Source organism: Medicago sativa, chromosome 7, assembly GCF_051527215.1.
Source record: "Medicago sativa cultivar Bolivia chromosome 7, Bolivia_mono, whole genome shotgun sequence".
NCBI classification, from domain to species: Eukaryota; Viridiplantae; Streptophyta; class Magnoliopsida; order Fabales; family Fabaceae; genus Medicago; species Medicago sativa.
Window position 1 is genome coordinate 46,593,158 of NC_140755.1, and position 16,867 is coordinate 46,610,024.

The window sequence follows — 16,867 nt, forward strand, 5'->3', positions numbered from 1 at the left end:
AGTAAGAGTTTGACTTTATAATATTAAGAACGAAGTTTGAATCCCGTCAAGGATAGTTATAAATTGATCATTCGTACCGACTTTTTTTTATGTTGACGAAGTGGCAAAAATAATATGAAAACTCTATGAAGCGGAGATTTTGAGTTCAAAACCGGGTAACTGAAGGGATTTTGAGAGGGGTTTTTCAAAATTTTAATCCTCTTTGCGGAAGAAATCCCATTGAAATGGATCTTGATCAAATCATTAATCACAAATCAAACACATACTTAAACAATTTAAGGATTCATGTGTTTACCTCTTGAAGAGCAGAACCTTTATAGTAGAATTGTTTCTGATCACGAGCAAAGCAAAGTAGCGATGCCTCTACTTAGTCCACACGACCAGAACTTCTCTGATGACCAATGCTAGCCAATTCCAACGGAGATTCAGAGAGAACAAGGTTTAGAGAGCGGCGGCTAGGGTTTCACAACTTTTGTGAATTAGGTTAAGCACTCACAAAAAGTCTGTAATGCTTCTGCACAAGGGTTCTATTTATAGAATCACTTGTGTGGTCAGCAAGCCAAGCACATCGTACCTTATGGTGCACCATATTTCACTTAAACTCATTGTACCTTACGGTGGACCGCGTTTCTCTATTTTTTGTAAATTAAGTAATAAGTCATATTTAATTATTTAATTAATAATAAGTCTTACTTATTATTTTATAAATAAGTCTCACTTATTATTTTATAAATAAGTATTACTTATTTATTTCTTTCGTCTATCTGTCCTTTGTGTGACCCTATAGGTTCCCGTAACGTTGGCAATAATATTAAATCACATATTTAATATTATAAACAATGAGCGGTATCTAGCAACACATCACTGCTACCCAAGTGACGAAAATGTCATGTGATCTGACGAAACCTTTTCTGTGAAAATGATCATGTGTATAATTACCCTTTTGCCCTCATGTCTATATTGAACACAAGGCATAGCATGTCACCCTTGTCCAGTTCAATATTGGGCTCGTAGACATTTCTCCTGTTATGTAGGAGGGGCAAATTCCATCTAGGTCACTCATGTCCCTCAGCATGATTCGTGGAGTACCCACCAACCAACTTTATAGTCATCTTGTTACAGACAATGTTTGAATGGTGACAAAGCACTCGACTCCAACATCTAGGGTACATAGTGGTTTCAGGTCAAGGTTGGAATACACCACTATCACTATGAGAATATCTTATGACACTTTTCATAACTTTTACTATGTAGTATTCTCATGGTGGGTCAATCCAGTATAAATATTACTCCTAATATTTATAATTATGTGAAGCATGATAACTCTTTATCTATGATCAGTGAGATGTGATCATCGGTCTACCCAAATAATAGTCTTTATGCTTTAATGTTATCCCTTTTCACAATAGAGCTTGACTACAAATAGTTTAAGAATATTGTCCTTATGTTTAATGAGGTCTCACAATTAAGTTATACTTAATGTTCCATTAAACAGACTAACTATTCTAGGGACTTTATTGTTTTGAAACAAAACAAAAACAAAAACAATAAAGAAATGTCTTATTATTATATATTTATAATATATATTTATATCAATATCATGATACAAAGTCAAACTCAATCAATATAGATTGCTTATTAGGGCTTACTCCAACGGTAACCATGAAAAATATCCAACCTAACAATATTGGAATTTCCAATTGAGTTAGATTATAATTGGTTAAAGAGGTAAGCCATTAATTTTTTTACGATATCAAAGCATGTATGAGAACAATTAGGATACTCTAATGTACGTTTAAGTGTGCAGGAAATTCCAATCTTGTTGCAGGAAGTTCTGCCTCTGGACAAAGTTAACACTAGACTCTAGTAAATGCTCTAGACCTTGATAAATTTCATTGTCATAGACAAAAACAAGACATTGTATCGAAATTAAGGTCAACTTTGTGGAAGTCAAAGCTACGTGGTTCATGTCTTTGGACTGAGATCCTCTGTACCAAGCATTGACTCAAGGACACGTCATTGATACAACGACTCTTTACTAAGAAATGGAATTTTGCTCTAACTTATGAAATTTAGTAAAATTCATTAAGAGCGTCGTTGTTGAAAATGAATGATTGATGTGCTGGCGGCAATTTCTCATAATATCTCAGCATTCAAAGACAATGTTATTCTTTAGAAACAATCATCAAGCATCATCTTTACATAAAAGACCAAGTTTGGACCAAAGAAGGCTACACACGTACATATAGATATACATATGTATTTATGAACCATATACACACTTTGTTCATATTCAGTTAATATTTATATACCTTGTCTAGAAACAATCGTGGAAATTGTTTAGAGATACACTCAAATTGTACTGAGCTTAAATTTGTTTACTACTCATAGAGTTTGTGTAAACACAATTTGTTTTGTAATCACTTGTTGTTGTAAATTTCTATACTAAGATTAGGAAGTAGTTTTCCAGCACACATCATAGAACATACTGGATAATTAAAATAATTGAGTTGAGTTGCAGGGTAATTTGTAACGCACTATTTTATTATTTATTTATTTGATTGAGTTTAGAGTCTTTTTATAATTTAATTGATTTATTTGATGAGTGATATTTTTGTTGTGTATTGATATTTATTAGTAGCCCCTATTTTATTATTCAGTGGAGAAATATATTTAGTGGAAGAATATATTTAGTGGAAGAATATATTAGTGGAGAAATATAATTATTTAGAATAATGAGGCTTTGGGGCAGAATTGGAATTAAGGGAAAATAAATAGGTTATGGTTTATATAAAAAGGAGAGCTAGAGTTAGAAAATTATATTACGTGCAAAACTGTTTTGGAGAAAGAGGAGAAACCTAGAGAAAGAGGAGAAACAAAGAGAAGAGAAGAGTAAGAGAAGAGAAGTCTGTAGAATCCTTGCAATCAATCAATCTAAAGTAAGGGTGGGACTAGCTTCTCTAATAATGAGTTTATAATTCTGAAATAGGGTTTAACATGTTTGTTGTTGTTTTATTTTGATGATTAGAGAAGTTAGGGTTTTGAAAAGAAGTTAGGGTTTTGAAAAGAAGTCAGGGTTTTGAATTGCAAATTAATTGATAAAATTCGTGCTCCAGTTGTAGTGATATGTTTGAGTATGTTAATTTGTTGATAAATGAATTGTTGATGATGGAATTGCATGCTCTTGGTATATATATTTGGATACTTCATTAATTATGCTCAAATGATGATTTATGTTATGTTGTTGTTGATTTATGGATGGATTCATGATTATGAGTTGTGGTTGTTGATGATTGTCGTTATTAATGTCATATCATGATTTGAGTATGAATTATGTTGAGTTGTTGTTGTTGATTGTGATGATTTTGAATGAATGTGAAGTTTGAGTAATATAAGATGTTTCTTTTCTGACTTTTTCGTCTCTGCCCTGAATTTCAAATGAAAACTGGTATTGATCGGTGCAAAATTGGTCTTAGATGTAAACACGAAAGTTGTAGGTATAGATGTTAGCTTTCTAATGTCGTTGGTCTGATGTCAAAACGATTTATAGAACTTGAGTTATGGTCAAATTACTGCACGTAGGTCAAAGCGAAATTGCACAGTGACAACATTCTCTGTTTCATGTTTTTTCGTTTTGTTTATATGTTTCTGTTTTGAATTGGTCTTTGGTATAAACATGAAAGTTGTTGATAATTGCGATATCTTTCCAGTAGCCTTGGTTTGACATTAAAATATGTTATGTATAATTTATTATGTTTTTACAAAGATGCATGATGAATTGTTGATGTTTGAATACGATGTTATATGATGAATTGTTGATGTTTGAATATAATATTAACGATGATCTGTGAAGTTGTTATAAGCTGATTTAATGTTGTTACTGATGATATATATATATATAATCGTATATGTATTATGTGAATTATAAGTGATGTTTTGAGACGATGATTACATTTTGATATTGTTATATCTTGAGATTATTGATGTGCTGCCATGTTGCTGTTTACTATTGATTAAAGCTGCATGTGTCGGTCTAAGACGTGAGATGTTGATCTAAATTATTGGAGTCATATAAGATGTTCATGTTGTCTAAGTTGTAAGATGTCGAGTCCGTGCATACTTATTTAAAGACGAGGGCTCATGTCCTAGGAGCTTTTGCTCAATAAAGACGAGGGATCATGCCCTAGGAGCTTTTGCTCAATAGCGACGAGGGCTCATGCCCTAGGAGTATATTTATGCTCAAAAGCAACGAGGGTTTATGCCCTAGAATGGTACCACATGCATGAGTAAAATGATAGAGTTGCATAGTCGAGTTAAGTTGCATTGTCGAGTCAAGTTGTTAAGTTGAGTTATGAAGTTGATATTGATGTTGATTATGATGATGATTATGATGCTATATGACTATTGTTATGATATGTTGATGATGTTTATGTTGTTAAATATAATTGTTGAATTATATGCTTAACATTATTGTTTGTGAATCTCACCCCTTCTGCTTGGAAATGTTGCTCTTCGTATGAGTAACTTGCAGGTGATCGAGAATAAGTAGTTGTTGATTGCTGTCGTGAGTGGCTATCTCTCACTGTGTCTTTAGGTGCTCTGATACGTAACGGGATGTGAACTTTTGTGGCTATTTTCTATTCCTTACGTACTGCTTATGATTTTACATGACTTTGGACGAGGGTTCAAGCCCTGGAGCCTTATGCTCAATAGCGGCGAGGGCTCAAGCCCTGGAGCCTTGTGCTCAAGCCCTGTGAGCCTTTTATGCTCAATAGAGATGAGGGCTTATGCCCTGAATGGTACCACATGCATGATGTCTTAATTGTTGTTGCGTTGTCGAAGTTAAAGAGTTGTTGTTGCATCGTCCTTGATGTCTAGTAGAAGTTGTGGATGTCGCAGTTGATCTATTGTGTTTTATCTTGGTTTTCGGGTGTCAAACATTGATTACGTTTGGAACTTTTTAACCTTTGATATCTCATTTTTTCTTGGGAAGGGAAAAAATAAGCAAAACCCTTGAGAATCGAGGTCCGGGAGTTGTTTTCGCTACGGGAAGGTGTTAGGCACCCATAACGACTATAGTATCCTATAGGAACCGTCTTTACTTTCTACGCGCGCGCTTTATTTTTAAATGCTATTTGAAAAGTGATATTTACACCTAAAAGTTTACTAAGTGAAGAATTGGAGGGAGAAGAAGATGTTTGAATTTTTATTTTATTTGAATTGAAGGAGTATTGTCTCCTTACCTACGTACCCTTTTAAGGGATCAAATCCACCGTAGTTCTCTTCCAAAAATGTTTTTGATTTTGTTGGTTGATTTTAAGTTTGAAAATGGAATTTGAAAGAAGAGATAGGAGGCCTCAAGGGCATAAGATTGTGAAAGAGTGAGGTGGAATTAGTTATTTTGCAAAAAGGTCTAAGTATGATTAAAATTCATTGAGGTTTTATTTAAGAAAAGAAAGGGAAAATCAATGGGAATCTGGATCTCAAGGTTTATTTGGAAAATGATTTGAGTGATGTTGTTCATGTTTCTTTGAAAAAAGATTTTTGACTAAGTTTTAAAGTTCCTAGACATACATCTAAGCATACATTCCCTAAACATACATCTAAGGCATGCATATCCTAATCATACATCTAAAGTATCTATGTGATGTGTGTGCATGTGACGGTGCTTGTGTCGGTGTACATCATTAGAGTCCATTGTCCTTTACATCATACCATAGTTACATGCTATGGTCTTGCAAGAATTTAAAAGCATAAGGGTAAAGTACAAGGATTCCTAAGTATTACATTCTAATTTTGCATGAATTTGAAAATAAAGACCAAGAATAGAAGATGGAGAATGAAATGCTTTATGGAATGCATGAAACATGAAGTAAAGTGGTTAGTAGCATAAGGTATTGTAGAATAGAGATTGCAAGCAAAAAGAAATACTAAAAACTTGGCAAAAAAGTAATGAAACCCTTAACCTAAAAGTGACAAGATATTCCTAAAACCTATCATAATATCAAAACAAGTGTATGACCTATAATCCTCACATCATGCCAACCTTTCTAAAGGGTTTTATCACACTCAATAATATGAGGATTGTAAGGATACAAACAAGTCAAGAATCATGATATGTTCTAGACATATTTTGGCATTTTATCTTCACAAACCAATTTTAACGTGACTTGTAAAACAAGCAAACACATACAATATATTCACATGCAGTAAAAAAAACACTTCAAAACAGCAAGAAATCCATTGCAAATTCATACTTCACAAATCATTATCATGTCTCATGATTAGGGATCAAGAACATGTACTTTTCACAAATTTTTAATACAAAACATCACAAAATAACAAGAAAAACATCACATTATTTTTTATCAGTTTTAACATGCAACATTTATCACAAAAACCACCACAAAACTAACAAGAAATATACATGAAGATTTTTAGAATTTTAAAGGATTTTTAGATGCACAACTTCACAAATTTTAACAAAAATAGTAAACAATTAGCAAGAAATTCCACATACATTTTCCTCAGGTTTTAGCACATAAAAATATCACAAAAATGTCAAGAAAAATATCAAGAACATATAGAAAAATTTTAGGAATTTTTATCAAAGTTTTTGAGCATGGAGGGGTGTAAACAGCAAGAAACAGTTTTGAAAAAGCAAAAAAAATGATGAAAAACGAAATCCAGTACAAGCAACAGGCCCAAACCCACACACACATGGATCCTGGATCATCAGGGAGCTTCAGGGACCGTTGGATTGATCCAGATGGATCAACCCTAGATCCAACGGTCAGGGTGCAAAGGGGAACGAACCAGTTGAACCATACCGGTTCAAAGGCTTATATAAATGCCTGGAGACCGGTCCAGTTCATTCTTCACCTCTCTTTCTCTCTCTTCTCTCATTCTAGTGAGAGAAGCTCTCACTTCTCTCTCCCTCTCCGTTCATCCTCCACTGCCGGTTTCTGGAATGAAACGGCTGGAGACGATGAAGATTCATCGGAATCTTCATTGTCACCGCCGTGAATTCCAGATTCCGGCAACACTCAAACTTCTCCGATCTGTTTGGATCTAAACCCTAACTTGTTCTATTTTTTGTGCTGGTTACGAATATGAACTTAGATTCAAAAAATAAACGGTGAATCTTCGTAGATCTACATCTTAGGGTTTCGGTTTCAAACTTTTTCAATCTTTCTCAAACTTTTTCGAAAGAACAAGTTTTATAACTTGTTGATCTACACTGTTTCACCGTTTATTTTTGTTTATGGACCTTCGATGAAGATTTGAGACGAAACGAGAAGGTTTTTATGTGTTTACCTGTTGGAAACTGGAGATTCGAACCAAAAGAAAGGTGAGAAAGATGTTGAAGCTTCTTCTTCGTCTCTGATGTATATTTTGATTCAAACTTCGAAAATAAATCGAAGTTTCTTCGTCTTCTCACTCTTCGTCTTTTTCGAACTTTTCTGGTGCTTGATCCTTCTTCGTTTCTACTTCGATCCTCTCCTTCTCACTCTCGAAGCTTCGCTTCTGTGATCGTTCAGATTTATCACTTAGGTGATGAATTTGAGCTTCGAATTGCAGAAACAAGAGTTCGATGATGAAGATTCTTCAGTGAATCTCTGAGAACTGCTTTGAATTCATTGCAATCGATTGAAATTTTTGTTACTGGAAAGTTAGGGTTTGTGTGTGTTCTTCGTGTTCTTGAAGAATTCTGAGATTTTGATCTAACTGCCAAGAGAGAGAAATTTGTTTGTTGTTTCTGTGATTTGATGATGTGTTGAATTCTGAATGGGATCCCCACTGTTCTGGGCTTAGGTGGCCTTTTATAGGCTGCCAAGTGGCCTCTGGACCAATAGCTTGCTGACATGTGGCGTGGACTGATGATTTGGACAAAAGGTACCTTTCTGCAATTCTTTGAGATTAAGGGACCAATCTGCAATTTGGAAAAAAAAGGACTGGACTGCAAAACTTTACTGACTGAAGGATTTAATTGCAATTGACCTAAAAAGGACTTAAAAATAAAAGTTTGACCTAAAGGACTAAAACTCAAATTAAAAAAAGACCTAAAAAGAAATAAAATGAAACAAAAGGACTAAAATGCAATTTTTTAGAAATTTTAGGACTAAAATGAAAATTAAACTAAAATTGAATTTAAAATTGGTAAATGGAAAATAACGTAAAGTGGAACCAATAAAAAAACACAAAATGGACTAAAACGAACCAATTACTTAAATGAGGTACTTCAAAGTAACCTCTCTGCCAAAATTTCGTGTGAAATGACCAGAATGCCCCTGGGGACTAAACTGACTCAAAATGACTCAGATGCAATTTTAAAGTGATTTTTTAACAGGGAATTAAAGCAAGAGTTTATACAAACAAATTGAAAAAGGCTCAGAGACAATTTTTAAGGATTTTGAAAGAGTTTTTGATACTGGAAGTGACTAAAATGCCCCTAGGGGCTAAACTGACTCAAAATGACTTTAAATGTAATTTTTGAAATGGATTTTAACATGGAATTGAAATAAGGATTTATACAAACCAATTGAAAAGACTCAAAACAAATTTCAAGGACTAAAATGGATTTGAATGCAGGAAATGACTAAAATACCCTTTTTCATGAATTTCGCAAATAACATTGAAATAAAACGCAGAGAAAGATGCAATTGATCAGGGACAAATTCACATGACTTGAAATGCAAGAAAGATGTTTTGAGCTAGTATTTTTAGGTCCAAAATTAGGGTATAACATATTGTCGTTGTTGCCAAGTTATCAATAAATTAAGGAGTTGAGTTAAGAAGTATTGTGATGAAGTAACATAGTTAAATAAGTGTTATTTATGTTGTTAAATTATGTTGATGAATTATATGCTTATTATTATTGAATGTGAAATCTCACCCCTTCTGCTTGGAAATTGTTGCCTTACATGGGTAACTTGTGAAGTAGATAAAATAGTCACAAGAAAGGGGGGGTTTGAATTGTGACCCTTTAAAAATTATCCTGAAACTTAAAAGTTATTCTCAAGTAGTTTACTTGGAATAGTTAAGTTAACTTTCTGAACTCAGAACGTTCTGAAGTTCTTACACAGAAACTGATTAATAAAGTAAATGTGTTGGTGTGTGTTGTGTATACTGAAATTAAAGAGTATAAGGAAGAAAGAAAGAACACACAGAGATTTATTGAGGTTCACCCAATGTGGGCTAGTTCTCTCCTCACAATCTTGTGAGAGTTTCCACTATGATGCTTGAGATAACCTCTCAAGTCCTGCACCTTACAATCTTTGTTCACCTGAACAATTACAATTCTGTATTCTCTAAGCCTCAGCAGGCTTGCACCTTCTTGCTAAGTTACCCACTTAGACTTTTACAACCTTTGCTCAAACTAACACTTTAGTACCCCTAAAGGTAGATGAGACTTAGTTACAATTTGTATGGAAGTTGAATGTTTGTGAATCAAACAGAGGAGGAAGAAGAGAAAGAAGTTATCTTAGAGATAACAGAGAGTATTGATTTGCACTAAGTAATGAAAGCCTTAGAGATTGATCAATTTCAGTTTGCAAGAGCTTCAAACAAAATCAAAGTTGTTTTCTTGTATGCTTTGCAATGGTGCAAGTAATGCTGAGCCTTTGAACTGTATTTATAGAGTCCTTGGGCTCATATAGCCGTTGTCGGGTGTCCAATGGTGTTATGCCATGTGTCATGGGTCCCACAAACTTTTACTTGAAATTATGGGCAAACATTCTGATCTCTGATGAACTTCAGAATGTTGTTGCGTTCATGATGATCTTCATCTGGGTTCATCATGTTCTTCATCTAGGTTCATCATGTATGAATGAACATATGAAGTTTTGGGCGTGTCATATGCTTTTCATATGAGTTTATGGGCAATAACCAAAGTATGGACTTTTCTTCATACTTCAGAAAGTTCATTTCCCAGATCTGCCTTGGAACTTGGTGCAGGAGGATATAGTGGGATTCTGCATCTTCATACACATGCTTTGAGAGATTGTGTGGTCCTTGTACTGTACCAACTCTCATGCGTGTCTGTCTCTCATTGAGCAAGACAGATTTGCTTTGCTTTGGCTTTTTGCTTTTTACCTACTGTACTATTCATGAGGTAAGCATGTGCTGAGCTGAACATTCTGATCATCAGAATGTTCCATTTGTTTCACTTAGGATGATTTGTAAGACTACTATTTGATGTAATCAAATCCTAATAGTGAAACACAATGAAAAGCAGTGAATATAACATCTAGGATGATATTCCTCTTTGGAATATTCCTAGGACTTTAATGTTCATAGTCTTAAATGAACATAAAGTATCCTTTTTGACATAATCCTTGTATATGCCTTTATTGCTTGATTGATCCATGCAGAAGTACTTCTCATGACATTTATTTATGTCACATGTGCCTTGCATGACCTTGATCCATGTTCTTGAGATTCTGGGCTTGTATAGAAGCAACCTTCTGATCTCTTGTGCGAACATTCTGATCTCAGAGCAACATTCTGATCTCAGTGTTAGATCTTGAATTCAAATGTCCTTTGATTTCTTGATTCTTGGTATGATTTAAACCTTGTTCCTGTCTTAGTAAAACACTCAAGAGCACAAGTTAAATACCAAGGAAATAATCAAAGTCCATTAATTCTTTAATCATATTGGTTTATTATCTTTAAAATTAATTAGGGATTTTGCCTCAACAACTTGCAGGTGACCAAGAATAGTTGCAGTCTTGAGTAGTCTCTGTCGTGTCGTCTTAGGTCGCTCTGATACGTACCGGGATGGGGATATTGCTTGTTTTCCATGTGTTACGTATTTGCCATGAACGATGTTATTTTATCATGAACTATGTTATTTGTCATGAACTATGTTTGATTATGAATTATGTTGAAGAACCTTTGATTTGGATTTTAATAAGTTGAATGATGTTGAGGCCATAGTGTCATTATGATGAATTAATTAAGATGTTTTATTTTCCGCTGCAAAGTAATTTGGAATATTTTTTTTGAAGAAGCTAAAATGGGATATAATATTAAATCAAAAGTGTCCCCCTTAGTACAAGGTGTACAAAGGAAAGACAACAAAGTCACAAATGATATTTACAAATAGTAACAAGTAACAAGAAAGAAAAGGTAATTAGCCAATGCCCAATATAGTAAACGGACTAAGCCACCAACCATGATAATTGAAGGGAAGTGTGACGTATTTCGCCTTCAGCCATCTAAAAGCAAGAGACTTAATCTTATCTACCACCTGAGTGACTGAGCATTGAATATCATTAAACAGCCTGTTATTTCTTTCTTTCCAAATTTCCCAAACCGTTGTAAACCAGATGACCTGAGAGATTGAACGACGCTTGTTACCAATACCGCCACTGACACTAAATTGAGTAAAGTGAGACGACACCTGGGAAGGAACTACCGCTGAGATGCCTAGCCACCTATACATAAGATACCAAACAGAACCAAAAGTATTACAATGTAAGAATAAGTGCCGAGAAGATTCAACCAAATCACACCCTGCCACACATAATGTAGAATCACGATCAAGAACACCGCGGTGATGCAGATTTTCTTTTGTAGGCAACCTGTCTCGAAATAACCGCCAAGCGAATAATACCACCTTCAGAGGAACATCCTTATGCCATAGATCTGCAGCTGGTACCGGATTAACTAAAGGAGAATTATTAGCAAGAGTCTGATAGGCGCTACGAACAGAGTAATTTGGAATATTGACAGGTGTTATTGAATAAATACTGACTTTTAACTTATTTGAATTTGTTAAAGAAGTGTGACATCCTGTTTTAAGTTGAATACTTTGATTTATTATTGAAATTTTTATATGTTGGGAAAACGGGGTGTTACAATTGGTATCAGAGCAGGTCGGTCCGTCCGGCCAAGTAGATGAGTTGTTGTGGCGTGTGACGGTCGAATACTGTCGTTGTGTTTTCTAATTAATGGTTATGTTTTATTATGTGATCATGTTTAACTGACTAACTTTAATGTGGTTTTTATGTATTGTTTGAAGTTTCTATTTTGTTATATATAGTTTAAGATATTTAAGCAATAATTAAATTCATTTTCTCCTGTGCTCTGAATTTCGTGGACGAAATTCTTTTAAGTTGGGGAGAGTTGTAACCCCCTATTTTATTATTTATTTATTTGATTGAGTTTGGAGTCTTTTTATAATTTAATTGATTTATTTGATGAGTGATATTTTTGTTGTGTATTGATATTTATTAGTAGCCCCTATTTTATTATTCAGTGGAGAAATATATTTAGTGGAACAATATATTTAGTGGAAGAATATATTTAGTGGAGAAATATAATTATTTAGAATAATGAGGCTTTGGGGCAGAATTGGAATTAAGAGAAAATAAATAGATTAAGGTTTATATAAAAAGGAGAGCTAGAGTTAGAAAATTATATTATGTGCAAAACTGTTTTGGAGAAAGAGGAGAAACCTAGAGAAAGAGGAGAAACCTAGAGAAAAGAAGAGTCAGAGAAGAGAAGTCTGTAGAAGCCTTGCAATCAATCAATCTAAGGTAAGGGTGGGACTAGATTCTCTAATAATGGGTTTATAATTCTGAAATCGGGTTTAACATGTTTGCTGTTGTTTTATTTTGATGATTAGAGAAGTTAGGGTTTTGAAAAGAAGTTAGGGTTTTGAAAAGAAGTCAGGGTTTTGAATTGCAAATTAATTGATAAAATTCGTGCTTCAGTTGTTAAAGAAGTGTGACATCCTGTTTTAAGTTGAATACTCTGATTTATTATTGAAATTTTTATATGTTGGAAAAACGGGGTGTTACATAATCTAAATTTGTGTCTTATTTATAACAGTCCCTGCTCAATCCGTTCATAGACAACTAACTGAATATCTCTAATGATCATCCATAATAATCCCGAACTTCATCAATTTAATTGCAAATGTAATTCAGTAATTACAAATCAATAATAGGCGGTCTTTGAACGTAATAGAAAGGTGGAACACGCATTAATTATCTTGGTCATTTTGAAAATAATTCATTGTACATTACATGTAACATTCTAAAATTAAGGATCCCAATTAGTATCCATTTACAAGTAATTCAAAGTGTATTAAGGAAGCAATAGAGGTTTAGAAGTAACTAGAATGAGAGACTTGTGAGGATTTGTTGTAAATTGGGTCACAAGATATGTTAGTAGATTAGGAGGTGCTTTTAGAAAAAAGTGTAGATAAACTTTTGGGACCCAAGCCCATGTAATAAAACTCATATATTCATTTCTAAACAAAGAAAAAGGATAGAAACATATATAAAACTCATATATTTTCTCTGTGTCACGTTTTTACATTCTTCTGTCCCCTTTCCTTCTTTCTCTCACGCAGCCTCACCTTTTATTCTCTAAGGCTTGAGTGAGATCCCTTCCCCATCCCTCACGCATAATTTTTAGTTGATTTTGGGTTTTGGGACTTAAAATTAACTTGAGGAAAGAAATGGGTTCATGATGCATGCATTAGTGATCAAATAATTGCATAAATTAAATTACTAATTAGTGTTTAGTGATGATTGGAGTTGAAGCATGAGTTAATTTATGTATCCATACTAAATTATTTATGTCTGAATGATAATATGGCTAAATTCATGTTAGAACTTTAATGGTACTCTTATTTGAATATTTTATTTTTTTTTACATTGTGATTTACTTATGCATGCAAGTTGTTCGAAATGATTGTAGATGGGATATACTTGTAATGATTAGATCATAACTCTTTATTTGTACATTATTGACAATATTGATTTAATATATGAAAAATAGACTAAATTCCCTTATAGTAGTTAGTACTAATTTTGTCGGTGTTAGCTTAAGATTGAGGTGTCAAATCATATAGAAGGTTAGACAAGAAAATGTATAAAATTGAACGATTTATTTGAAATCAGGTCGCTTAGATTGATTATAACTTGAGCTAGGGAACTCATTTTATATTGAATTCAATTGGGTTAAAAAACTAACTTATAAATCTATAGCAATGAAAGTCTTACAATTTTATATTAGTTGTACAATTTTTCGTAGTATTATGAAGTAGAGTGTTGTGATGTGAATATTTTTTGAAATCAGTCGTTTTAGAACGTCTATATCTTAAGTTAGGAAATTCGTTTTTGAGTGGAACCAGTTCCATTTAAAAGAGGACATGTAATAGTTTCTCTATTTTAAATTTCATAATTTTATCATGTGTCTTCATACCTCAGTAATCTCGTTATTACAATTGTATTGTCACATAATTTTAAGGCAGCTTGTTGACTCTAAGAAACATCATGACTTGAGTTATATATATATTGGTAAGGGTGGCATTTAACATGGGAAAGGCTAAAACTTTCCCACCATGGGAAAGTTCACTTTAGCCATTAGATTAATTGAAGAGTACAATCTTATCATACACTCTCAACACCATATTTCTTCTTTTACCCCTTCCACCATCCTTCTCTCCTCCCTTGCCAACAATTCTCTCTCCTCTGTGTCTCTTTCACGGTCACCACCACCAACAATTCTCCTTCAATCAGAATGAAGAAAAATCAAACAAAGTCTCATACTATACTACTAAGATTTTTTCTTTACCAATGAAGATGCTATCACTTTCCCATTTATTCTATTAATAGAAAATGAGAATGAAGCGCTGCTGTCATTGTAGCTTTCATTCCCTTGACTCAAACAAGAATTCTTCATTCAACTCAATTGAGATTTTCGATTTTTTAATTTCACAACCGGAAGCGACGAATAAGGATAGATCGATAACCTTTAATTAGTTTTTTTTTCTTCTTTCGTTGTTGCAGTTTTTGCTGATTTGATTCGATGTTACTGTTACACAAGTTGATTTTGGTTGAATTCAATTGAATCGGAATTTTTTTCATTACAATTGCAACAATCATCATAATTATTCACTTTAGCTGAGAGTGTGAAAGAGAGAAGGGTGTGTTTGTTGCTGGCGCCGGAGGAGAGAAGGTGGTGAAAGGTGTAAAAGAAATAATCCAGTATTGAAAGTGTATGATAATACTGTGCTCTTCAATTAATCCAATGGCTAAAGTGAACTTTCCCATGGTGAGAAAGTTTTAGGCTTTCCCATGTTAAATGCATTGGTAAGAGTGTGTATAATTGTATTAAAACAATCAGTTATGTATTAGAGAACGAAATCTATAAACTTTTAAGCTTAGTGATAAGTAGTCGATTGTATGGACGCTCATAGACTTATCAAGTTAATAGAATTTAGATGTATGTGTGGCTAAGGAATTAAGGCATGGAGAAAATGTTGGAGAAAGAAAGATTATATAGAGATAAGCATGAAGTGCATAAGCTAATGTTCTATATGATTGATTTTGTGTTAAGATTGAAAGTTGACATGTTAGCTATCATCATATTAATAAAGATAGTATTATGATCATGTTGTTTTGTTATATATTGATTTTGCATACAATAAGTAAAATGAATTATGTAGAGATTGACTGATATTGTAAAACGCTCAATTTCATAAGTGTATTTACACTATCAATTGATTGTTGTCCAACCAATTATGATTTATTTTTTTGTAATTGCGTTGGCCTCCCTTAAAGTTTTGTTGAATAATACAAACATCCTCTCTAATTTTGAAAAAACACTCACCTCCCCTTCACTTAACACCGTGGTAAGTAAAACATAGTCCTCTGCACTTTACCGGCGAAAATCTTAGAACCATTACTTCGCTTTTTTCATTTTTTTCCCTTAAATTATTTGAACAGATTCCAATTCATATCATTTGCCTTTGTATTCTTCTAAGAACTTAATACCTTCTCTCGCTTTCTTGTTGGAAGTGTAGATATGCGTAACATTTGAAAGAAAAAAAAAAACTACAGGTGATTTTGTGTGGATTGATGTTAACTATTAATTTTTTTAGCACCACAACTAATTGGCTTAAAATGCATCCCAAGATTCGTACAATTTCAGATTGCACCTATTAGTTTGTTATAAAAAAAAAAAAAAAAATTGAAGTGGAAGGTAACTCAATGGGTGGAAGAAAGGAAACGAAAAAATCAGCCACAACAGTTTCTAATTTGGAAGAAAGGAAGTGGATGTGAATTTAGTCTATTTTAACGGATTCAAACGGTGTTATGCCAGTAGAGAGATGTAAGTCACATTGAAATTTAAGAAAGGGAGTTTAGTGTCTTGTTAAAAAATAGAGGGGATGTGAGTGTCATTTAAACAAATCATAAGGGAGGTTAGTGTAATTTTTCTTTTTTTCTTCTTCTTCTTCCAGTTGTGATTAGAGTCTTCATGTTTCATCTTCCCAAGGACTTCACAAATCTTCACATGTCTTGTTTTCCCGATATGCATGACTTCTTCGTGAATTTACAACAAAACATCTTAAAATTGCTATGTTTCAGGAAGAATAGAATTACAGACTCAAATATAGAAAACATTACAAATGTCCCGATATCATAAGCAATTGATCTAATACTCTTCTATTCTGCTTGTAAAACCTACTGAAAATGACTGAAAAACATGCTAAGAATAACGTAAGATGACATGTCATCAGTTAGTCGAGTCTGTAAGTGGGAAGAGTAACAATCTGAGAACAATCTCTGGAAAGGTATGTTCCATCATCAAATTCATGTAAATTCTAACCACTTTCTATTTTGTTGTTTGAGGACAAGCAACAATTTAGGTTTTAGGTTGTGAGGATGGAATAACATATGATGTTTTTAGATATGTTTTTAGCTATTTTCTTTACATTTGAAGGAAAATTAGATGTCAATTAGAAGAGTTTTCAATGGTTTGATGAAATTTTTGTATTGTTTTCATTCGAGTTGTTATAATTCAATTTTATCCTAAATTATGCAACTTCATAGGTGTTTTGAGTCTT